The sequence below is a fragment of the Varroa jacobsoni genome, unplaced genomic scaffold, assembly GCF_002532875.2.
Source record: "Varroa jacobsoni isolate VJ856 unplaced genomic scaffold, vjacob_1.0 scaffold_925, whole genome shotgun sequence".
NCBI lineage: Eukaryota > Metazoa > Arthropoda > Arachnida > Mesostigmata > Varroidae > Varroa > Varroa jacobsoni.
Genome location: NW_019213827.1, coordinates 168093 through 193383, shown reverse-complemented (window position 1 = coordinate 193383; position 25291 = coordinate 168093). Strand labels below are relative to the sequence as shown.

Here is a 25291-nt window from a genome sequence, read left to right as displayed (position 1 = left end):
GAGCTCAATCAAGATAGATTATTGAGCGTATGTCTTATGGGGGCGTATCCTGCCGAATGTCAACGATCCCATAGGGCAAAAGGACCTATATAGGTACAAGCTCTCTCAACCATTAGTAATAGCCTAACGTTTCTTCTTATAATTTCGTACAGCATGTTTACTTTGCTAGAATGGAACTAAATTCATTCAGCATACTAATACATAGGTATATCCAGGTATCCGAGCTATGGTCCGCTGTACGCTTTTAAAGGTACATGATCAGATTCTTTAGAGCACGGGCAAGGTAACACCTTACCTTAGCTACTCTCAAACGTCGAATTTAGTAAACAATCCTATATCTTATCATGTCGTTCGATTGAGACAATGCTGGCTTTCTACGAAAGTTCGACACGAAATCAGAAAGAGAACTCAGGACAATATATCGCGTCCAGTAGATCTGAGGATTATTATTCCCGATGGCCTGAAGACGCTTGCCAGCAGCGCTGTCGCGTTAGCTTTGTCTGTACTAAGCCCGGGTTGCTGAACGTTTGACAGCCTAGTTCCTTTTCCGCTAGGTATTTTCAGCTCTCGTCAAGACTGCTGAAACGCTAACGAATACAGGCTCGCTCACTGACTGGCGGGTGACCATGCTTGTGGATCAATTTTAGAGAACCTTACCATATTTTTATTCATAAATGGCTAAAAGCCTAGGTTATTCGAGAGGTTGTGTCCTAACTAGCAAATAGTATCGATACTGCACAGTAGTTGAAGCTGGTTCGTGCGTTCCACTGTAGTATTACTCGAAAGTGCCGAATCACTCATACATACCTAGTGGACAATAGTAAAGTTATTTGTTGTCTAAGTTATTCGAGTGAAATACTTCAGTAGAACGTTGATCAATCGTTGTGTATCTGTTCCATCACTCATTCTCTTTTCATAGGCCTTTTTTTGGTTTCCCTGACACATGAGCTTCCTCTCACGTTGCTCGCCCGAATGCAACTGGACTGTGGATGAATCGAAAGTTTCCAATAGGTAGCGATGTTTGCTTGTGGACCTGGGACCTTCAACCTAAAGAGTAGCTAGGGGTATCTCGAAATTTACGTTGGGTGTCTCCGTTGGGCATTCCATCAGAGGGCTGGCTCCCGGCACGAAACGAAGTCTGTCCATTTTCGAGTTCAAGCCCAGACCACAACGAGTCCCTAAGATTAACACTAAATACCTTGCTCACTAAGGTATCACGCGGCAGTGAGAGGTATCTGGCACCGCTGACGGCAGCTGGCCAGTGCAATCGATGTTCTAAACGCTGTATCGGTCGGGACGGTGGCTGCGGTAGAAGCAGCAACTTGTGTGCTAACTAAATTTGTCCGTGTGCACACCTCGTCTTCATGTACCCATGTGTCAATCTGTGACTCCATAAAGACACTTGAAGAGCGGGAGTTTGCATGAGAATGAGTAAAAGGAATGTCGCTCGCAAAATCATATGTATGTTCGAACGCACTTCGCTGTGCCGATTTGCATATACGGATACCTAGACTGTGTCCAGCTATAGGTATCGCCGTTGCCATTGAGCAACAGGAGAAGCGAACAGCGAGAGCAGTGGGAAACAGCAGTTTCCGTTAGATATGCCTGGCTGAAGTACTAGTAGGACAGCCAACAATACCAATCGAAAAAGTTTTCAAGGAGAACATTGGGAGATCCATCTGACTGGCACTACCTTCGAGGCCTAGGAGGGAATTGTTGAATGGATAGCGCTGACCACCTAAATTATGCCACAATCCTGCCCGGTGGAAATCGCGAAGTCAATGTACCAGCGACTCCTAAAAACAAAACGATAGATAGCGAGGCGTTGACAGATCCTTCGAGCCAGGTTCAAGAGAGAAGAGACAGGAGTGCTAGTAATAATCTCCCTTGTCGGGGCTCTTGAACTCAATAACAAGCGGACTAACTGGATGAACGCAAGCAAGGACCGAACCCTGCTGGTCGCTGCTGGCCGAGTATATTCATGTAGCAGACGACACGTCTGCGTAACCTATGAACTAGCTGTGCCAGGCGAGTCATAGCGCTATCATTACAGAGTACTCCACCTTGACAAAATGCTGATGCCAGTTACAGGATGCAAGTGGTCTCGGAGACTAATGAATGCCTTATCAGTTTGCCAAGAAGAGTTAGAAATATAGAGCTCGAATGAGGCATGACAGGAACGTACCTTGTTTCGGGGGCAGGACAGAAGGGGCTTTTTCCGTTGTTGTGCAGGTAGTCAGTAACTTTTTTTCGAGGAGAGAACAAAGATGAGGTACCAGCAGAAGCACGCCTTTTTCCCATCCATAATATCTATTGCCATTTGTTGCTGTTGGTGTTCATCTTTCTTCAATTGTTCGTAACTCCGCTTATTTAGCTCACAGCCGATAGCGTATCCTGGCTATAACTGGGTGCAATTGAAGTAGATCTAGTTTCCAATTGAGAATCGTTTCTCAGTCTATCAGCATATTAGTGATGCCGATATCAATGGCGAACCATGACTTTGATACTTTGAAAATAGTCCTGTTAATATAATAATCCTAATAAACCTACCTGAAAAAAATTAATACAACGAGCGCAGTCCTCCATAAGGCGAGAAAGTGTAAATCGATTTAGCATAGTACTTTGTGTTACGAAAATGGTTTTCTAATGTTAGAAAATCTAGCTGGCAGCCAGGCCAGAAGCCTGCTTGGGGCCATAACTGGGTTAGTGCATTTCTGGCCATATGCTCGAGTAGTAGTAGTAGATCGAGACCTAAATTATAACCACATCCTTTCCGGGGAGTGAATAGGAATAAGATGTATAGCTATTGATAAGAGGCCTAATGAAAATCGCGTTCATTTCGGAGGCTTTTCTACAGTGTCCCGATATCGTAGCTTAATGAGGTGCAAAGCTCGGCAATTCGCTCCCTATTAACTGTAGAAAATGCCGAAACCGATATGGATTTATAAATCGCAGCTTGGAAATTACCAAATTACCTATTACATACATACGGTTTAGTTACTAAAAAGACAAATGAACAGGTACCAACGGCTCTCCTCCGCCTGCACATTGAGTTAGACAGATAGCTAGGCTATTTGTGTATCTTATGAATATGGAATTAAATTATCATGGTGCAGAAATGATAACAGGATACTATAGGGCTAAATATTCTATATCATTTATCATTGGCAAGTGGTTTGCCGCGCGAAACGGATAATAGCAAAATGCTATGGCCTATAACAGTAAATAGCGTAAGTTCCAAGTCAAAAGTCAACCACGGATTCTAAGGGTGTCAGTGGTTACCAAAATGCCTGACACTATTTAGAGATTCAAAGGTTGGCCATTCAGTGACTTAAACCGCGGTAACTTTTAACTTGTTGGTTGTGACAGATATCCGAATTTTTTTCGTTGAAGCGTATGCCGGAAACATAATGCTGAACTATCTACCGATGAAATGAGGAACTGGGGCCTCTCGCGCCAAAATGAAAGTTGATGGCGCACCCGAAAAGCAAACTGATTTTGTTAAATCCGTCTCTTAAGAAACTCCCCCCTGACCTCGTTATGTAAACACCTACACTACAGCACATTAATATTCACGTGAAATAAAGCCTCTTCAATAAGATACGCTACCGTTGTGAAGTTGAAATTTATTTCTAGAACGGTGAAAACACAATGTCTGTTTTTACACACAAAACATGACACATACAAAAGCATTGTTACTATTTCAACCATTACCGTTAGCGGGTTGCACATACCGAAGGAGCTAAGGAGAAAGAATTGGGCTTTGGCTACACGCCGATAATTTTTTTTGAAAAAGATGTGTGATGGAATAGGTCTAATCTGACTGATTTATGACTTCGTTTAAAAATGTCTTATTTGTGCAGGGGTAACTATGGGTGATATAAAGGGATACACCGAAGAATGATTTTTTCGTATGCTACTAGAATAAGAATAAAAAATCCTTTGGTAGTTTCTGAACAATCATATATCTAGCTACCGCATTCACACATGTAATTATGCCTCTTCGATGTAAACCGATAATGAGGTTACCAGTTGCCCATTTTAAAGCGTGCAAAATCCCGCAATCATATAAACCTAAAATTAAGAGGTTAAAGCCAACATTGACTACTCCTTTGCTCAATCTGGGATGTAATTGAAGTACGGCGATATGATCCGCGGTTCTTATCAGATAATCAAGCTAACTGCTCTCGATTACCGTGCCAACGATCTACCAGTCTCTCAGAGAACACAGGATGGAGGGCTACATTATTCTTGGAGAATATTTCATAGTAACTGATGTTCCTTATATAAAACTGCAAGTAGTACTATCACTTCACATCCAAACCCACTCGATGCTATCACTGGGTTGAGGTTCTCGTTAGGGCGACGCCATCCTTTCGCGTAGTCCCTTTCCAGCTGACTATCGTGAGATTGAATCTTACTTCGATCATGGCGACAGTGGGCTTCAAAGCGGGCCTAAAGTCACGGAAACTATCTCGTTGCACATGAAATGCATCACGCGCATTTTCAATTAGGTTAGGTTCAATTCATGAAGGACCCATTTTTTACTTAATTTCCGTATTTTCAGTATTTGTGCTATGATTTTGTAATACGTTAGATATGAAAACTCGTTGAGTTTACTCCAGGAAAAACAAGCTTAGAATGAAGAACATGTTTTAAGCTCGAAAATCAATGCGTAATGGTCAACCCTATATTGTTGTTCGAGAACCGACATCTGGTTACTTCGCCGTTGGGCTTCAAGGCTTTAGTCGTCGTTCCTGAAACGTTTGCAGCATTCACGTACTTTGCTTTTCTTGAGACGCCCTTACCTAGTGTCTTCACCAATCTTCAATAAATTTCTGCAGCGGCGCTGTAAGCTTCGAGGAACAAAGACATTACTATTAAGCGTTGAGTTCAGAACTCACTTTTCGTGCAGTCAAGTCAGATACTTTTCATTCAGGGGACTGGAGTATTTACGAAGCAAATTTCGTTTTCTAGCGATGCTTTTTCAGTTTCAAAGTCCACCGGAATCGCTTGTAACAGTCTAACAACCGGCTGTTAATAATATCTGTGCTTTCATTATTTTATTGGAGGTTTGAATTACAAACAACTTTAATCGGCATGCTTCACGATGCATTATAAATCAAACAAAAATTATAACGGGACCTACTGCGCGGTCAGGTAACTACGATACCGCCACTGCTTACGCATTATACTTTTACTTTAATATAGCACCAACATTAAATGAAACGGAAGATGTAGGAATGAAAGGAATATTGGACGATAAAAAATCAAGACAGCTTTTCGAACGCCATGAGAAAGCAGGCTTGCTAAAAATTTGCAATACGAGAAAAGGAGGAAGAAAAAAGGAAAACGAAGATGAAGGTTAGGAAGTAGGAAATCGTTTCATTAGACCGAGCTTAAATAAAATTTGATAAGTTATCTTGTCCTATTGACGACTAGCTAATAATTTACTCGTTACCGTTCTCTTGAAGATATTCTGTATTCAACGGATTCCAATGCTTGCAGGGACTGGTATCCCGGTCATGCGTAGACCTGGTCCTGCGTATATCAGTGAGTGAACTTATACCCACAGATGCTAAATACATTCCTATATTTTGCATCATCGGCGCCTAACCGTCTCAACGAAACAATATAATTTGACTCGTGAAGAAGTGTTAGCTAATAGTCCTTTTTAAAGTAAATTTTTCGCTGCAAAGGCCAGGTAATCAGCCAAACTCAGTATGTATACCCCGTTTAGTCGTATATGGGTATTGTATTGACAGAGGTGAAAGTTCAGGTAGATATCGAGTGTTCGTAGAGATAATATATTTGCCTTTTCTGTTTACAAGATGTTTACAACAACAATTCTGTTGAAAAGTTTTTTTTTTTTGCCTAAAAAGGTGTTATAGATGAAATAACGGAGTTACCACCAATCTAAAGGATTGTGGCGTCTAAATGTTCCGCTCGCTCACGCTGGGGTCTTCTCTGTTTTGTAACATTGTCTGTACAGCTGTACCTTGGTTGCAGACGAGCTCGAGTAATCTAATATTCTATTTCGGCCAGGTCCCGGTAAGAAGCTAATTTTTAGCGCTTGAAAGCGTAACAGATTTCCTTCAGCGTCTTCCATATGTTCTGGATAAATTTCACTTAGGCAGGAAGAGGCGTAGCGTTTGCCCGATGCTACTTTGGTTCTCTCCCTAGATTTTGCTATCCATGACTCGCAAGGATAAGCAGGTCGCAAAAAAATAACTCACTCCCTTTTAGCCGTATTTCCAAGGAAACTATCCGACACGTCAAATAGCCGGAAAGTGAAAAGTATGCTTTTTAGCACAGACGGAACGTGATGGAGCGAGGAGTCGAAGCAACTAAAAGAAAAAGATTCATTCCTTGAGACAGTGAGCGACAATTCATAGTATATATTCTACTGCAGAAAGGCGACCATAGCACAAATGGTGTTTTAACGCGTGTTTGTAGCTTTGGCCGTGTGGAGGGTGAAGAGGCACTAAATCTCAACCTTGAGGCGTGCCAGTGAAATGTAGCGGATAAAAGATTACCATGGCATAGGGTTTGATATTTGCATAGGGAACAGGTTGCCGGACCGACGTAAGTGCCTACAATAGCATGAACGGAAGTTGAGTGTTGATTCGCAGAGTAACTTTAAGAAGCTTGTCAAGCATCCGATTAGAAGATCCAAATGTAATAGCAACACTCTCTTTCTTTTTGGATTTCTGCAGTAGCGACACCAGTAACACGGGCAGTAGATGCATAGATTTAAGCAGGCAGATAGGTAAGTATGGCCAGAAATCGAATGCTGTCTGGTTTCTAGGCATCTACAAAGTGGAGGCTAAGTTTCAATTGCTGATGGTAGCCTTCCTATCTCAGTTAGATGGACACGAATGGTACTTCTGGGAGCGTTAATTTGCCACGAGTGTGCTTAACAGCAACAATGCGACATATTTTTTTCGAGTTCTAAAGGGATGCTTATGTGAAAACGCTCCCAGATACGCCTTAAAATTATCCTAGAACAGAAGAGATGATCTACGTCGCGCTCTCACTGTCGGCGTATGCTGAGGTACTTCGGTTTGCGCTTCCAGTAGAAGCTCCGGAAAGAAAATAGCTAAAGCTCAAAGCTAAGATGTAAGAAAACGACAGGCAGTAATGATCGTGCGTCAGACTTAATAGTGGTATATGTTATCTAGCAACTATATAGTGAGTCATCTAGCCTGCCTAATGGATGCACATTGGCAAGGAACTTGTTTAATAATCTCATATATGGCAGTAAACAATCGGATGCCCTGCAAATAGGCCGATCGGTTACGTCTCGGGTGGACCGCGTTCTTTACCACGTACTGTCGAAAAAACTAAGAGGCTATGTAACAGTATCACCGGAAGTGACTTGGGTTACGCTAATGAGCACTTCTATGCGTATGTCTAAAGTTTCAATATGGTTATGAAAGAAAACTTCTCTACTAGTGAAAAAATAATGTTGAACAGTTTTTTTTTAGGTATAGATACTTTTCCACTAGGCCTCTTTGCTGAAGTAGTACTATGACTACCCCGTCTAAGGTTCGAAAACGATTTACGCAGACTCTATCCTCACCTATCGCCTGCACCGTTAGTTTCTTGTTAGCCACACGTAAACGCTCATCGAGTTTCTATTGTATCTTTTTTCTACAAAGCGAAAGGCTCCAATGGCGATCGTGGCCTTTATGCACCACTTTCCAATAGTCAGTTTTTACGACGATTAACTCGTACGGTGCGCCTATTTCTCATTAGGATGGTTTTTGAAACGGAGATTTTTACATGGGCGACAGACAGGCTATAGTTGTTGTCATAGTTATAGGTGATGATGCAATAGTTGGATCATTAGCTGGCAAAATTAATGAAGTACTATCCCATCTAAGTTTTTCCGATCCTAACTATGAATTTTCCAGCAATTACTTCTCGTCTAGGCTAATTCAAATAGGAATTTTCGTTGATTTTTTTTATCAGCGCCGGAGTCATCATTGAAAGGTGGTGTCAAAGCTTAGCGTAACGGCCCGTATCACCTCAGCTTACGCTAGCCCGCTATGGTACGATGTAGGTAATAGCTATCGCAGCTTTAGCTAATCACACCGATGTACTAGTTAAGAGTTATGAACATTCGGCTAATAGTACTTTTGCTTTCGTATCATCGTAACTCTCAGAAGCGTAAAATCGATATTTAATTATTTTCTGGCAAAGTTCGATTGCTGCGATCAGAACTTACTTAGTAAATCCCCATAAATATACTTCGTTTCTGACCTAGTTCCGATCGCAATTTTATTAAAGCACTCTCCTTCTATGATATCGTATTTTATACTGGTATATCAAGTTCACTCCAGTCACCATTTATTAAGAATACTCCATATTATTACGTTTCTTGACCAAAGTGAGGCCACTATAGGGGTATTTAAGGGCATATATAACAGAGCGGATAGTTGACATGGCAATAACTTACATCGTAGACGTGTTCAGTAATTAATTTGTAGTGAACACGCTAATTAGTTACTTAGAGTAATTGAAGGGAAGGCTTGAAATAAAAAAATCCCATGGTTAAGACTGTAATACTAATAAAGGTTTACAGAACAGGTGGGCTATAAAAGCAATCTTTAAAGGTAGATTAAGAAAGTTCATTGCCGAAATTTAGCGACCGTGCATCTTAATTAGACGTACTTCTAAACTTAAGTTTATCTTTTGAGAGGAGGCAACCTGTTATCAACAAAGATACATCAGGCCAAGTCAATTTATAGTCAGTCTGGCTCACTAATTTAAAATGATTATTGCTCGTTCTTTTTTGTGCAACGCAAAAAATTACCTTTCATACGGTTATGCCCAAAGTCACCGTTGTGGGATCGCGCGTAGCGAAACCCTAAAACTTAACCAAAAGGGTACTCTATATTGTTGCGCTAGTGAAGCATTGTACCCAATACCAATGACCATGTACAATGCCAGAGCGGCATTTAGGAGGTATGTACGGTGTTTTGGTAGATAAGATAAAACTATCCCTATCTTTTTATAGGACAAGGACAACTGGGTTGTCAACGAAGTCAGTTGATGTGTGAAGGCCATTATATATATATATATATGTGTGATTCAAATGTATTGTTTCGCACAGTCTAAGGTGTTTTCGCCTTGTGGTGTTGAGTCACTGAACAAAAACGCCCCAGATAGCCCTGACGGGCCTGTGTATAACAAATCTCTGTAGAAAAAAATCATTTATTTGCCCTTGAACACGAGTAGACCTTAATTCAAGTATTTATCAAATGTTTTGCCCTTATAAATGGTGCCGGTGTAGTAAATAAGTGCCCATTCCAAATATTTATGAAGAACCGGGTCTTGATTAGGCTCGACCCAACACACAAGTCCTAGTCACACTATGTGAACGTCATATTTTGAAAATTTTCCAATATTTGTATATATAGAACAGTTTTGCTTATATCCATCTAGAGTTTAAAAAAACGCTAATACGTTAGACAGTACGGCTTACGATTGGATCTTATTATATTTAATATTGGAGCAGCTTTTTTTAAGGAGAAGTAAATATATCCCGACCGAGTAAAATCTACTTGACCACACATCGCCGAGCACAATAAACAGAGGCGTCACCTGCATAGGTATGGAAGCGGATCACAAATGGTACAAACAGTTTATAGCAAAAATGCATGATACTGGTTACCTTCACGTATCTCAACGTGCAATCACACTCGAATATGCTTTGTTGACAAGGCAAGGTCCCATTTGCCCCACTGATCCAAAAGCACCATATTATGCGTTTATTAGAAGCGAAGTTCATGACTAGCCGTGATGCCCTATACAGAGTTTGCACTCTTGTTCCCTGGACGGCTAAAATTGTTTCTCAAATGAGTCTCTATTTATAAAGCAAGTTCTGTTTCCTGATACGTGCAGTTACTGCGGTAGTATCGGCATCAACGCAACTTTCGTCCAAAGTGCTTGTTACGACGTACAAGTTAGAACACACTAATCCAGTGCAGTAGCAAAATATTAGCCTATATGGCAGGTGTTGCTTCTACGGTTGGAGATACGCTTGTTAGTCAGTCTATACGCTCGCAATATGATTGTTTCCTCAAGCGCCGCAAGATTTTAGGTCAGCTTTTTCGGTTACTTATCTTCAAGTATACAAGCCAGGGACGCTTTCGAAAAAATCGCACTTATCTTACTATAAACCTCAATAGGTTCAACACAGCGGGGAGCTGTTTGTCCTTTAAAATTAAGGTTTCTCGAATTAGATACTGTTGCGAGTTTGTTCAGAGCCGATGGTCGGCTCCGGTCCGAAACTGCCCGAAACGATTGGCTCTGCCGCACAGAACCTGTCTCCCGACATTGAACGAAATTTACATTGAATCCCTGTACAAGACGTTCACCAACGTGTTTTTGTACCAATGCTAATTTAAAGCTATCCGTCTCTAAACCCCAAATTCAATCAAATATTTGTGCTGTGTCATAGCATTGTGTGAATAAGCAGTCACGAACAGTTTACTCCAACGCACCGTTTAGGAAATTGTACACGCTTAAGAGTAGCTACGGATGCACGCGTCATCATTGAAGAAATTCCGTTTATTTGAATAACTATTCTTTCAAATATTGACAAAATGATATGTAATAATCTCGTCTTTCTCTGGTTTTCCTCATCTTTTTATATTTTTGCGTGCCAGTCAAAAATGGCCGCTATCGATGTTATCGTTTTGACATCGCGGGAAGACAGTGGGCCTTTTAAAAGCGCTAATTACTGCTACTATTGAAAGTCTCTACTGAGGAGGCGAATCAGAGGGGTCATCAGGATGGTACAGTTTGTTACAGCTGTCAGGCCGGTTTCTCTATCTGCCTTATTGGAACGGAACGAGGAACTGACTTCACTGTTTTACACTTCCGACGGCCTGACTAATATTCTTTAGCGGACAGGGAATTTCTTTCGGGCCTGATGCGGGGGTCTGGGGATACTGAAACATGCGGGGGCCCCACAAAAACAAAAGGAATTACAGATGGCCCCGACCACTGCGAGTAAATACTTACCGCGTAGATCGTTAGTTATGCTCCTAAGAGGCAGAACTATTGCTAAGTCCCGAACAGTCATTGCTACTTCAGTCATGCAGCATGTACATACAGAGCACGACACAGAATAAGATAGCTAACAAACAATCGAAGAGAGTACATAGCTCTGCTATACAACAGACGAATCTGCCACTCTCAAATGCTGCGTCCATTATTAGCTCTCACGAACTCGCCTCGTAAGTGCTATCTTCGGCCAGGAATATTGTTACGCGTTGCCTATGCACGTTCTTAGAGAGACTTATAGTGTACTATGTTTCAACGAGTCATTCATTCACAATTTACACACAGACAGGCCACAACAATGATGAATGCGCAAATCTTCTTCTTCTTCTTCTTTTGTTTTTTTTTTCTACAATATTGACGTTTCGTTTTATAATGTTTTCTTTTTTGCAAAAGCCACTTTTGTTTTTGTACCCTTGATGCTTTTTGTAAATATGAATAATCGAATCTCTTCCATAACAAGCTCTGATCATCGTCACCCTTAGAATCGAGACGATGCTCTTTTGTCCTTCCGCTTATTTTTTGACTACTTCATATCAATTACTACTACTTCTGTCCTCCATGACTATTTTCGCTTACGTTATTCGGTCCTACCTGAGTGTCAGAATGGCCGGCCGTATCTCAGTGCTCTTCCAGACTTACGGTAGCGCTAGCGTAGCGGCACAAGCTTGTACATTTGTTGTAGTTTATTCGGAAAAAAAAATATTTTTATTAAAGCCTCCAAAAATTGGGCTGTTTTTCACGACGAGATAGGAATGAACATGGAAAAAATAGCTGATAAAGTACAGTTAGCGCTGTCTATGTCTATAGAAGAAAAATGTCCTACTTATTGACGGGAGACTATGTATACACGAACGATTCGCTCCGACTTTCCCGCCCGGTTATTCAAACGAGATCCGAAAAATCCCACTCAGCGACAGTACATCAAACAGGATTGGAACATATAATAATCACCTGTATCACATACTTTTCTGAACATCGATCCAATCTTCAATGGCTGTGGAGCATTTTGGCACATCTCTCAGAAACGACGTCCGAGTAGTTTATTGGAGGCTTAATGTGTGTGGTCTGAAGCCCTTACCAACAACAATGCAACGCAAAAATGACTACAGACCAAGCAAGCGCATCAACGTTTGGCAACTTCTTAATGCCAGCGGTGATGATACTGCGGACATCGGAAGGTGCCGGGGGAGACGTAATTAACAGCTCGCCTACCCCTTACGTTAGAACCGCCTTGCGTTTTGCTATGTAGTTCTTTGTTAGCATTAGTTATTCTTCCGATCCATGTTCGTCAGCCAAACTTCAAGATCATTTTGAACTGCTGTTTTTGGAAGGATATTAAAGATGATAAGTAAAATATTTCCAAGAGCTGCAACGTCATCGTTAAATTAATTCAATAAGTTTAATAATAACATTGCAGCCATTTGTCGGTCTGTATCAGAAAGTGATAGGACGACATGTGTTTGCTTTTTGACGGTATTTGATTTCATTCCTACAGATTTCCAAGCATACGTAAAATGGATTTTTTTTAAAACCCAGACGAGATGTCACAAAATCGTGCTAACGTCGTCCCGTTTTCTGTTTGGTCCTGCTAGCAAGCATATTAATAATGAAAACAAAAGTGCCCATTGTTGTTATATTATTACTATTATTGGAGTTTTGTTTATCTGAATCAGCGGGTCCCTATCATATTCTATTTACAGTTTTTCCCTCATACTCAATATACAACAAGCATGCAAATAATGTTTGGGCATTAGGACACAGGATCTCTTCTTTTTGCTAACGTAAGTCTACCAGGCTTCCAAGCCTCCCTCCACGGTGTGATGCAGAACGGTATGCCGTTCGTGCATAATAAGTAGTATACGCATAGCAACGTCGCCTGCCTTCCCTCGTTCACTCTGCGCTTACCAAGTTCGAAGAAGGCAGAAAAACCTGCCTTGAAAGGTTGGTGAGGCCGTGGCTAACTCTATGACACGTGTGCCAATATACCCATAGCCCCAGCGACTGCCGGCCGCGTCCACCCACGTCTTCGCCTCATCGTGCCATCCCATCTACATCAGCTCACTACAATGGCCATTACTATACTATTCTAATCATTACGCCTGTCGCGGCTGCTCCCGCTGTTGCTAGTACAGCTCGTACTATTTTAGGAGATTAAGGGCCTACTGCTACTTCTGCATTTTACTAATTGTAGTTATTGTCTCTAGTGATTGGCTAGACAGATACGGCCTCGTAAAAATGAAAGTACTTGACAAAACGGGAGAATAAAACAGTGCGACCTATACAACGGCCTAGGTCGTAAGAGGAAATACTGGCTTGGATAATATCGATAGTGAAGCCATGCACAACTTTCTTTTTGCTAATAACTACCTCCAGCGCCATCTCTTTGCAGGCATCGTCGGCCCCCTGACTTGTGTGAAATATCTGTGGTAGGAGCCAATACAGTTTCGCCACCGCTATTGCTCGCAGTGGCCGTATCAGGTTCACGTAGTTAGGGCGGCTATAACAAAAGTGCCCACTGCTAACTTGTTAAGACTCCACTGCCACACAATCCAGCCCAACGGCTATGACGAAGCTGACATTCGAACATGCTTGATATCTACTCTTCTATAAAATAATAGTCCAATCTGATTTGCAACGTTTTGAATCTATTAAGCATTTTCAGGTGAGCTGCATCGTCACATGAGTGTGGTCCAAGCGTTTTCCGGCCAGGGGCTGCTATTTTTTTTGGTTCGGCGTCAACGGTGTCTGTTACACGCCGTTATAGCATCGGGCGTACTCCGAGTGGGTAGCAAAAGCAGGCGAAAAAAATGTCACCTGTTAACAATACGACATGCAAGCGGCCACGTTCACAAGCGTCTTACAGGAAGAAAAAAGAAACGAGGGGAATAATATGCGATAATAGTTCATTTGATTCGTTAGCTCGCCACGGCTCTTCACACAACCTTCCAGGCTTTTTTCATGCATTGGGGCATAATTTTTTTGGTAAATTGGTAAATACGTGATGTAGGTATTCTACAAATCTCAAGAACTCAAGAACGACGTACGCTTTGCCATCCTGAGTAGCCCTAAAGACGGCCTTATCTAACGCTGTTAGCGACTCGCGGAGGGCTAAGAACAGATTACATTACAGTGTGGGCGTGCACATCCTGTTTATTTTACTTTATTTTCCGATACGCTTGCTTTCCTTTCTTTTCCTCTAAAAGAACCCTAACAAGAGCAATGAACGGCAGCACTGACCGCCCTAATGAGCAACAGTTGGTGGTATCGATAGAACCTCTGCCCCCATTCAGGGTACCTTTGAAAAGGTGATGGTCGATTACTAAAATGTTGTCATTTAGCGAGCCAGCCAACCCTTAATAATCATAACACGATCTACGCCTGGAACAAACACGATTCGTTTTAAACTATATCTCTATAGGAATATATTTTTGTACAAGGAGAGCAATGCACGAAAAACGCAACTACATTCATCTCAATGACCGTCTGAAGTTGGACGCCAGCAAGTTCCTTAAAGTTTTCGGTCTATGTCTTTTTTGGTAGCTTCTTTATGAATGTAACGTTTTAGCTAAAACATTAGCAAATTTATTGGTTTTGCCCGTTGTATAGCTATAGGTAAGACTCTTTCCCGAAAATGTCGACCTGTTTGCCCTGCTATGCCATCGGCGCACTCAGTTACTGCAGAGCGTTATCTATCGATTTCATTCTAAACTATTAAAAGTCGATAAAAGAAATATTCCGTCACTTCTTTGAAGGTTCGTCTATCTTGAGTGTTGCATCGATAACTGCTCGGAGCGGCTACATTGGGTATCGTAACGTATTTCACCATAGCTGATACAATCATTACTCAACGGGGCTCTTATTATCAAGTTACGTTTCGCAATGTAAGTCGTGATAATACTGGAAAAGTTTTTTCTACACGTGTCTATTAAATTAAAGTACTCAAAAGTAATGAGATGATTGCCGAAAAGTTAGCTTTCCTGACCACGCTGAAAGCCAGTCGAAAATATACATCGCCCGCTCAACGACCACCGCCTCCAATAGGCTACCGATTCCTGCGGCAGGCCCATAGTGGTGACACGTACATGGATCAATTTAGAATTGTTCATCGTTGTCAAGCTGGACAGGATCTATTACTCGGTCAGACAGTTCCTGGATAAATTAAATCAAACTTAACGCTTCGATGTCTCGGATTTTGTCAAATGCTAATCGGCTGCTTACCTCGCCCCTCGTAATCTGATGGCGCCCTTTGTTTCTCGCATTCGACCGTCCTGCTAATTTACAGGAAGACATTTTAATCAACCGTTAAGGTGTGAGCGAAAGTTTTGTTGCCTTTTTGCATGTATTTGGTCACCGAACATGGTAATTTAACGCAAAAGCGTACCGTGAACGCCACATGTAGAATGTGGCAAAGACAAAAACAGCGTCCTCTACATTTTGACTATGGTTTGCCATTGTCTGTTTTCGTCCTTCCGAGAAGAATGGTACCATATATATATACACACCTCGTAGATTCGCGTCAAATCAAAAGTTAAGCAATATATTAGAGGGTAGAGATGCGTACGAGTTTCCCAAAAATTATGGCTATGTATCCAATTCAAAAACGCTTGTATAGAATTTTTTTTTCATCCTCCTAGGATGAACCTTAATTTTCGTTTATATTTAATATTATATCCGTGCATATAATGCAACCGGCTACATATGTACTAACGATGTATATTGCCAATTATCTGTCACCAGCCCGACAGCCTTTTATAGCTGATCCACATTTCGCCTGAATGACCGCTGTTTCCGTTTTTAATCTACAACCAGCCAAATAATGAGGGAAAACGAGAGAAATACGTGATCTGCATTGCCGAACGCAAAATTCTCACGTTTCATCCACACACAAATAGTAAACAATGATAGCGACCTTTCTGGCGACGATGTGTCCAGCCGTGCCGGAACACAATGTCGCGTAATAACGACCCTCATTGTTTCTCCCCTATTAATAGTTTACGGGTGGAACAATGTGGTGAGATAATGGGTGGTTTTCCCACGTCTTCCCACTTCTTTCCCCCGTTTCTTCGGACCCATATGATATGGCTGTTGTGTTAGACGAACGCATTGACAAGAAAACATAATGGTCAGGGAGGTAGTATTGTGGTGTGACTCTTCGTTCATAGCCGGTTGCTAGTTGTAGTCTGAAGGAACAGGCTATATACCCGGACTACCCGTTCTATAATAACGCCAATGCTTCGTTGTTTGCTTCTACAAAGCACCACTTCCCTTCATTTGTAAAATATCATCGCCGCTACCATCCATCGGCAATTGGAACAAATTCCGCAGAGTAAAAAGCGGGTGGTGCTTTCTTTAGGCGTCTACCCCTTTTCAACAGAGGACAGTCCTGAATTTAATTCTCGTTTACTTTGCATGATCTTTTCTCTATTTCTCTTACAATTGGATATATCAATATCGGATACAATCGGATATGCAATCGGTAACGCACTGATGCTCGTCACAGGAATTACCTACTACACCCAAACGCCGAACTATCAAGAGCAGCATTATCGATAAGGCCCTCTTCTGACCTATTCCCTTCTATATCCGATATCCGGTTGTTCGTTGTGAACCTGTTGCAAAAGTGAAGGAGATTTGGAATACAACTTTTGTAAGGGCATGATTCGTAGGTTTTGGCCCAAGCTATATAGGTCCTGGTAGATTTCGGATGAGTGTGCCTGTTGGGTTGAGGCTGGCAGACCGAACAGTTTCTGCACTTTTTCTGCTGCTCGGTGCTCTGAGGTCCGGTGATCCATCGAGTGACTAGAGTCCGCGTTTCTAGCTAGATGCAGGCTGACATTACCGCACTGGGGGCTCGGCCTTACCTGCTCCGTTGCTCACTGTGCACTACCGGAGCACAGCCACGGTGTTTTGCTACCGTCATCGGCAGATAGAGCCGATTACGCGAACCTTTGGCTGCAGTGGCACCGTTATCGCGGTCGCTAAAATACAGTCGATCTGATAGCCCAACCCAGTCCTGGGCTACAGTTTGCACTTTTCGAGTTGGGATTATTACTAATTAGAACCTTTCCAATTGTACACCTTACTCATGTGCATGTCAAACGACTATGGCAAAAGCAAGCCAAACAAATGACCAAGGCGAAATCGTTGCTTCCTATAGTTCTGTCAATATCGTATTATAAGAGTGAATATATCATAACTAGATATAAAAGTATGGAGCAAAACTGATGAGTCTATTAGAATGTGAGACACGATCAATAAACCTGTACCCTCAAAGTTTCAAGATACATGGCCGTAGTGTCGTATACAGGCCAAACTAGGTGTGTCGGAATGACGAAACCTGCAACTGGCAACTGGGTTGCTTTCCGAGATCAGTTTTATGACTGGTGGATCCTTGTCTCGGCAAACGTCGTTGATAGGCAATAGCTCATGTGTGGCGTAGGGGTAGGTTACCGGAACTTTAGCTAGGTGCCAAGATGTGGCCAGCGTAGCTGCTCAAGTTATTACCGCAGACCACTCAGGATGTGCGGCAACAGAAAAGGAAAGGCAATTTTTTCGCCTGGTTAAGGTTTTCCTGTAGCTCGTTCACCCAAATTGGTGCCGAGCCCTCTTTAACGTATTATAACGCGCCGTACATTACGCTATAACAGAGTCTTAATGAGGATTACACCATAATTGCTGTCATCTTCGCGTTCCATACATATAACAATGTGTGGCTTGCGTCTGGCTGCTTCCGCTGTGACAATTTTGCCGACTCCTTTCCAGTGGCAAGACGCCTGGTCACGACGATTTGGAACATCGAATACAGACACAGCAGCAGTAGCAGCAGCAGCAGCAGCGAAACGAAAAGGTCACTGGGGTAATGATCACTCCATTGATTCCTCTCATGAGTTTACTACTAGTATTTCCAATACCGAAGCTAAACTTATTTATTTAGTCTTAACACTAAGGAAATTTACTCATATCAATAAGAGTTACTTACTTTTATAGCCTAATTACCAATTTAGTATCTAACAGGGTACTTATTCCTTATTATTAGACAAGGAACATTTGTGAAACACAAAAGATGTTTACTCACTTTTAATCTTATATATTTAACAACACGTAAAATTACGCAACATTCATCCGTATTGCCTCTTAGTTTAAAAAACTGAAAAGATTTAAAAGCTTATTGCATAGCACAGCAGCCGGTATGCTATTTATCACATTTCTCTTTATATTGCTTTTTTTTTTTTTTTTTTTAATAAATGGGCCCCTCGTTATGTGCATAGAAGTGTCTATCCGTACAGAATGTGTAATGGGAATGAGAAGCGGGCCACTGCGTGACGGCTTATTAGCTTCGGTCCCTTCCAGCCATTAAGGAACAATCTTTGATATTGAACCCGCTCTGGCAAGACACCGGAACTTCATCATGCCATTATTGAAGGCTTTAAATAAGAATTATTAGCGATAATATTTATTTATAGTTCATGTATTGACGTGTGAACACTTAGGTTGTTGTTGCTGTCTCATGCATGCACATATCTGCACACCGAATATGTATGTAGGCATGTGTATTTAGAACCATTCTCTATGTACGCATGAAAAAAACACGGTGTTAGGAACCGAACAGTAGGAACAGGGATGAAATTCGTCTAAGCCAAACTGCTTAACGGCAGTACCGAACGTAAAACTCGGAAGCATTCTTCATTGGGGTAGTGGCAAGGGACGCAAGTACCTTATCCCGTTAATGCTAGAGGCAGCGGTCGCCGTTGTGATCCTGCTTTATTAACAACAGTGTTGCTCCCTGTCTCCTCCTTACAGTCCCCGATCACGTTTCATTTCTATCGCTACTGATATACCTTTTCTAGTACGATATAAACATACAGTACGATATGGAACTCACGCTGTTCTAACTAGATTATAGTCCAGACCAGCGTATCGATTGATGCTATACACACACTTTAGATCCAATTAGTCATTATGATTTTTACAAAACTTCGTATATCATATCTGCACGCTTGTCGTCATTATTATCATTGACGATAACATATTGCCTACATAAATGGGAACGATCTTTTTTGGTACCCGTAGGCCTCGCAGCGAAGACACGTACGTATACATGCACAAACGCGGGTCGATCGAATTTCTTATTATCTCCATTTTTGTTCCGCTCTCGAAAAAGTTGTTGTTACCAAATGTTGTGTAATTAGCAACTAATTTTCCTAAGCGTAATAACTAATACTTCGTGCGTAATAAAAAGCTTTTCAGCTGCCCCTTTTAAAAACAAATTGAAATTAAAACATAAAACGGACAGAGCAACTCTTTGTAATAGGATCGTTTTAATTTCCACAGATGTTCCACAGATGTAATGTTCCAAAGAGATTATACTCTTATTTGTTTGAATTTTATTTTAAAGCCCTCTGTCGAGTCTATAATGTTCTCGAACATGTTTGAGAAGGAACGCGATCTATAAAATTACAGTTGCTTTTAAACACCTAACGTGGAGCCTTTTCATCGGGTCTCAGTACAATAGGTCGGCGTGATATTGCCGATTCATTTGGACAAGAATGCATGTGGAACGGTAACCTAAATCCGGTACTTTTCCTCTTAGTAGAATCTATAGTTATAGATAGGAAAATACCCGAGGTCATCGGAACGGAAGATTTCGAATCTAGGAACCGGCGAACCAACTGGGAACCTTTGTTACAGAATAACATAGCACCAAACAAAATATTGCGCCGTAATCGCATGGTGAAAATAACTATTTTTACTCAATTACACGGTTATTACAGCAAGCAAGTATTGCACGTAAGGCTATCTGTGTAACATTGTCTTGCGTACTAACTAAAAATGGGAAGGCAGCTAAGCCACTGGCGCGTATACACAGAAAATATTTCTGTGTTTTGCTTCGGGCACTTAAGCACGAAAAGAAGTGTGTTTACGCCCTATGTTCGGAAACTTACTCTAGCGTGTTTCTAAGTTTTGCAGGTAAACACGTTACCCACGAACCTGACCGTTATTGTGCTGCTTCCGCGATATAGGGTCTTGTATCTCTGAGCTAAAATTTGAAATTGCGCGCCTGTTTGGCAGAACAATTTTTCCTAGGCCGCAAGCCTTATTCCGCAGACTCTGCAAAAGACACATCGTGAGTCCATTTGCCCGAGTTCAAAACGGAGCTATATAGACACGTACGTAGGCATGGATGAGCGCTTTAACCAATGGTACAATATTTTTCTTCTTTCACCAGTCACTAGGGGTCAAGGTCGTTATGCTTTGACACAAATGTGTAACTTTGATGGGCATTTTAGATAGTTAAGCTTTTTTCGCATGCACTCACGCGAATGTCGTTGTTTCGTTCATTTGTTTGCTACGTGCCGCCGAAACAGACTACCTAGAGTAGGACAGCAGAGCTCTCATTGAGCCGAGTGAACGTGTGCAAAGTTTAGAACCAACTCGGTTTATCATATCCAGATCCTCGTATTGAAGCACTGTTACCTATCGAAGAGCAAGAGCAAGATAGTGTGAAGATCTGTTTCTTTTTTTACCAGATTTTACAATTTTACTGAATTATGTCATTCTTTTTTAGCTGTACTTGTTATACGTGTTGGAGTCGGGAACCCCGCTTGACCGGGCTTGGGTTCTTCGGTTCGAATAATGAATGCGATCGAAGCTGTTCGGGTAGCAAGACAACGTAAGGACCAAAAAGAGGCTATACAAGAATAGCTTGTGTATCATATAATACAGAAAGAGCTAGTTTGTTAATTAAAAACTCAAGCGAATTCGAATATAGGAAACTCTCTATATTCTATAGAGTGACGGCTATGTGATCCGAAATTTTTGTTGGCTCATGATTGGAAGTTTCTATTTGTACTAATCAACCGCGGGCGCTGTAGTGGTCTTACATAAGTATAATAATCAATGAATTTCTGCATCAGTAAAATGGCTACTAAATGCGAACGCTCGTCTATGGCCTTTTGAAATGACAGTAGTGGTCAAGTGAAACACTGAAGGACATGCGTTCTTCTGTTGACGCCGGTCAATGCTACATTGAGAATAGTAACTATTGGCCCCAAGGAAGAAGAATAGAAGTTCAGGAATATTGGTAGCCGCAAGCCTATGTTATTCGGCAGTGTTGTGTCTCTCATCTCGAGCGAGAAGATAGCTCTGTAGCAGTAGTTGAAGAAGTGGCCAGCCTAGCTAGCCCCACTTCAGGCTGGGCTGGGTCAAGTCAGGGTAAGCGGCACTGGAACCAACTTAAGAAGGAGTTAACAGCATGACTACATGAAGCAAGGCGAAACGTTACTAGCATAGCATTTGCCTTCTATACTAGCTGGCTTGATCTACCTAATGATCCTTTCTCCTCACTGGCGACTGTTCGGAACATAGCAGATTGTGTGTATATGTTGACCCTACCCAACAGAAGTTAATTTAAGATAGGGCATTGGCTTGACGTCGCAACTGTCTAACGTAGTCTGGCCTGGCAGGCTGACTAGGCTGTATGTTCTGACTACGTTGATTACGAATGCAAATTTCTCTCTTCGATTAGTTCGTACCCTTCACAGGACCTTCACGCTCATCTGAAAACTCTGTCCCCTTTCATTTAATATTCAATGGAGTACACCTACAATCACTTGATACGAAGTCTGCCGTGCCACGAGGAGTTCTGGCTCTTATATGTGTTCTTTCGGCTTTCTTTACCTCTATTGTGCCACACTGCAGTTATTAGACGTCGATCCCGAAGTCCGACACCTTCATTGTTTTCTCCCTTCGAAACAACGGAAGAATAGGTCCGGGACCCAATCTACACTTCCAAAAGGGACAATGCCGCGGGCATTAAACAGGATTAACTGTATTTTCTTTCTCTTTTTTTTCTAGCGCGAAGGCAGCAACAGCAAGTGCTCCATCTCGCGCTGAAAAAGTAACCTACAAAAAGGATAATGAAGATCTTACACGCTTAGGTGAAATCGAACAGATGAACAGCGTTCTTAGAAATCCCTGACCGAGTCAACCTGCACAAATTGGGATACTACTATGGGGAGCTTAGGTTATTCGAATCATTTTCAGGGTGAAACAACGGCAAGCTTGTTTTCTGCCGGCTCACCGCATGGCCGTATCGTCCTCAATAGTATGGATTTTGTGACGGGGTCCTGTGGTTTATGCTTGCTTTGACCGTGGGACTTTCAAAGAAAAAACGGCCTTCGATCGAAGTGTAAATATTTTTCTTTACATATTAAGGTTGACGCAACAAACTGTCTCCAGCGAACCGGAACAGAGTAGACCTATCGTAAATATTATAATAATGCGTCGCTCCACAAATGCCGTTCTTCTATAGTCAAGCAATATACACGTTACGGTAATTGTAAGAATAATTTTATCTAAAAATTGTTTCCCTAAGTGGTCCCATGGTGCGTTCCAGTATGTCGTCGTAAATTAAGATTTGCGGTGTAGCAGCAGCAATCGCGCCAATGAATCACGTAAAGCACGGTAATTAAATTCGCCCCCGTAATGCTTTTACTGTTCACGGCTTAGGCCTTGCGACGAAGTCAAAAAAGCTAACCAACGACGCGCGATGAGCTTGGGGCCTACCTGGTGTCGTCTGCTTTCCTCTCTAGTTTTACAAGGACAGGCGCGACTGTGGAAGCGTCCAAAACTGGATAGCTGTCGTACCCTCCGCTCAAGACTTCCTCGAACCCTTGTTGTGTTTCGTAACTTTCCACATCGTACGTCATTAACCATACAAAAATAGTGTGCTTGAAAGGCGGTATTAGGAAAGGAAACTTTTCACACTGTTAGTAAAACAAATAGTTTGTTGAACTACACTGATGCTCAGCGGGCATCCAGTGTGGATATAGCCTCGAAGTTTATTGCAGTCCCATAGTACTTCGACTGACTTCTAGTCGTCTTAGCTGCTTTTCTAGTAAATGTTTTACGTTTTATGTCTGGCACTGCCGTACCTTGCTGTTATATGCTTCAATATTATAGTGGAACGCTTCTATAAATGAATCGGTGCATAAACCAAATACGTATTGAACAAGTGGAAACAATTTCAAAGACCTGCGCCCATATATACTTCCCTTGGAATACACTGTGTCCGTCTCGCTATAAGCTGATATTATCTCCCAACAAAAAGCTAAGCGCTGAAAGCGACTGATGGTAACGAGAGTAATGAGAACTCACTCTATTGTCAGGCAGACAATATTATAGACAACTGAAGACAAAGGGGCTTACAGCAATCTCGCTTTCCTGGCTACCTTACCTGTTCCATAAGGGAAGCCGTCACTGTCTTCCCGTTTCAGTTCAGTAATATCCGAGAGCTAGAAAAACTTCATCGTCCTATTATACCGAAGCCATCTTATCCGCCGAGATTTCCTGGTCTCGCAAAAAGGTACAGCTACATAGCAGTAATACATGCTGTGCTTGTATTCGATAATGTGAGCGAGTTCCTACCTGCTTACGGCTTTAGCTTTGGTGTTCAGTGAATTGCTATTGTCGTACTTGACAGTGATGATGATACACCGTTTGCCGTCAGCGATTGCAAACGGCTGTAACTTTGTAACGGCCGCTAACCCGTGTTATCTTTAACTGAACAATGAGAGCCATGGAAAAAATCACACATTTGCTAACTTCCTTCTCCGTAGATGACGAATAGTCAAGTTCTACGAGGCGTTTCCTACAACGCTGTAGCCGTGTGCGTGTTCGTGTGCAATCGTGGTAATAATAATCACCTCGAGATTAACTTCAACCGGTCTATTTTTCGGCCGTCGGTGGACAGACTCAAATATTCTCTCAGCCATTGTTCCTGTTTGCTTGTGAACTTCATGACATCTGTAACCGTTTGAGAACTTTACGTATTGCAAACAATTTGCGCGCGCATACAAACACACACACGTACTCACTTTAGCCATTTGAATGGCTTCTGAATTTTAAAACGTTGTACAGCTAATCAACCGGTGATCTCAACGATATCCATGAGAGTTTGAGCGTTCAGTGTGTAATTATCGTGGTCAAATAACAATGGCTAGTGGGATTTAGAATCACTGGAGTTGCTGATACGACCGGTCCAATGTCTATTGACGAAAGGCTGGTTCGTTAAAGTTACCATGCGTGCTAACATTGTAAGGTATACAGTCGCTCTATTCGAATCTGCAGCAGAGTGTCTGAGGAAACCGTCATCGGGTTCGATAGCTCCAGCAGGCGTCATAGGAGTTTCGCGTTGATCTTCACTACCTCTGCTGTCGCGCCACAGTGGAGAACCGGAAGTGCTCGTACTAACGTTAATGGTGGTTTGTTCCACAGTCTTATTACGGACATACAGCAGTTATTCCCCAATATATTACATGTTTACTTCGATATTCGTGTATTTACGCACTATTTCGCGCATAAATATTTCAAGCTTCAAGAAATCCTTGCCCCTGGTTGGCCTTCTTAGTCAAGGTTGAATATAGTCATAAATAAAATAACACAAACTGGCTTGTGATCTTATTTTTGCAGGTCAAAGGCAGTTAGTTCATCTACTAGAAATTGCAGCTCTTAACACAGATGATAGTGACAGAGGACATAGCTAAGGTTGGCACCAAGTTCAGTAGGACTAACTTCTTCCATTTAATTCTTTTCATAGATAATCTTGCATGAATTACGGAAAATAGTAGCGGGTGATCCAGTCTGTTTGTATGTAATGTACGATAGTATTTGAGTTAAATTAAAGAATATTGAAAATCAACTCTGTGCGATACTACCGCTAACGCTAGCACAATACGGTTATATCCTGCGTCCGCGATTGACTGTGCATTGTCCAGCGCCGCTCGTTCTGTGCTGCTCCTCTCACGAAGCGTCACTACAATATATACCTCCGTTGGTCTGCTTGCATGGAAAGATATTGCGTCGCTGGATGTACCATGCCTTGTGTTCCATGTGAAGGAAAACAGTGACCATTCCTGGATCAGGAGAGGACCTGTCCGCCATGTTGCAGTGCAAAAACGGCATGTGCCGACGGGATTACCGTATATTGAGGTTTCATATACACAAAATACCATAAATTTGTCTTCCGGTGTAGCTATTTAGTATTCGTTTAGGTGGTTAGCTTCACTTAACGCAAACAGAAGTGCGTTTGTTTTCATTCGAATTCGAACTTAGGCCACTTCTTACGTCTTTAGGGTTAAGAGGCAAACACGTTACTACTGCACCGTTACTGGGACGCTACTTGTCCTTCTGTGGTTCCTACTGCTGTTAGAACTAC

At 41.9% G+C, this 25291-nt stretch overlaps 1 protein-coding gene across 1 annotated transcript in view; it reads left to right on the top strand.

Moving 5' to 3' along the window:
• kcc (solute carrier family 12 member kcc) overlaps nucleotides 1–25291 on the top strand; it is a 229155-nt gene that overhangs the window by 40189 nt on the left and 163675 nt on the right. The window lies entirely within an intron of this gene.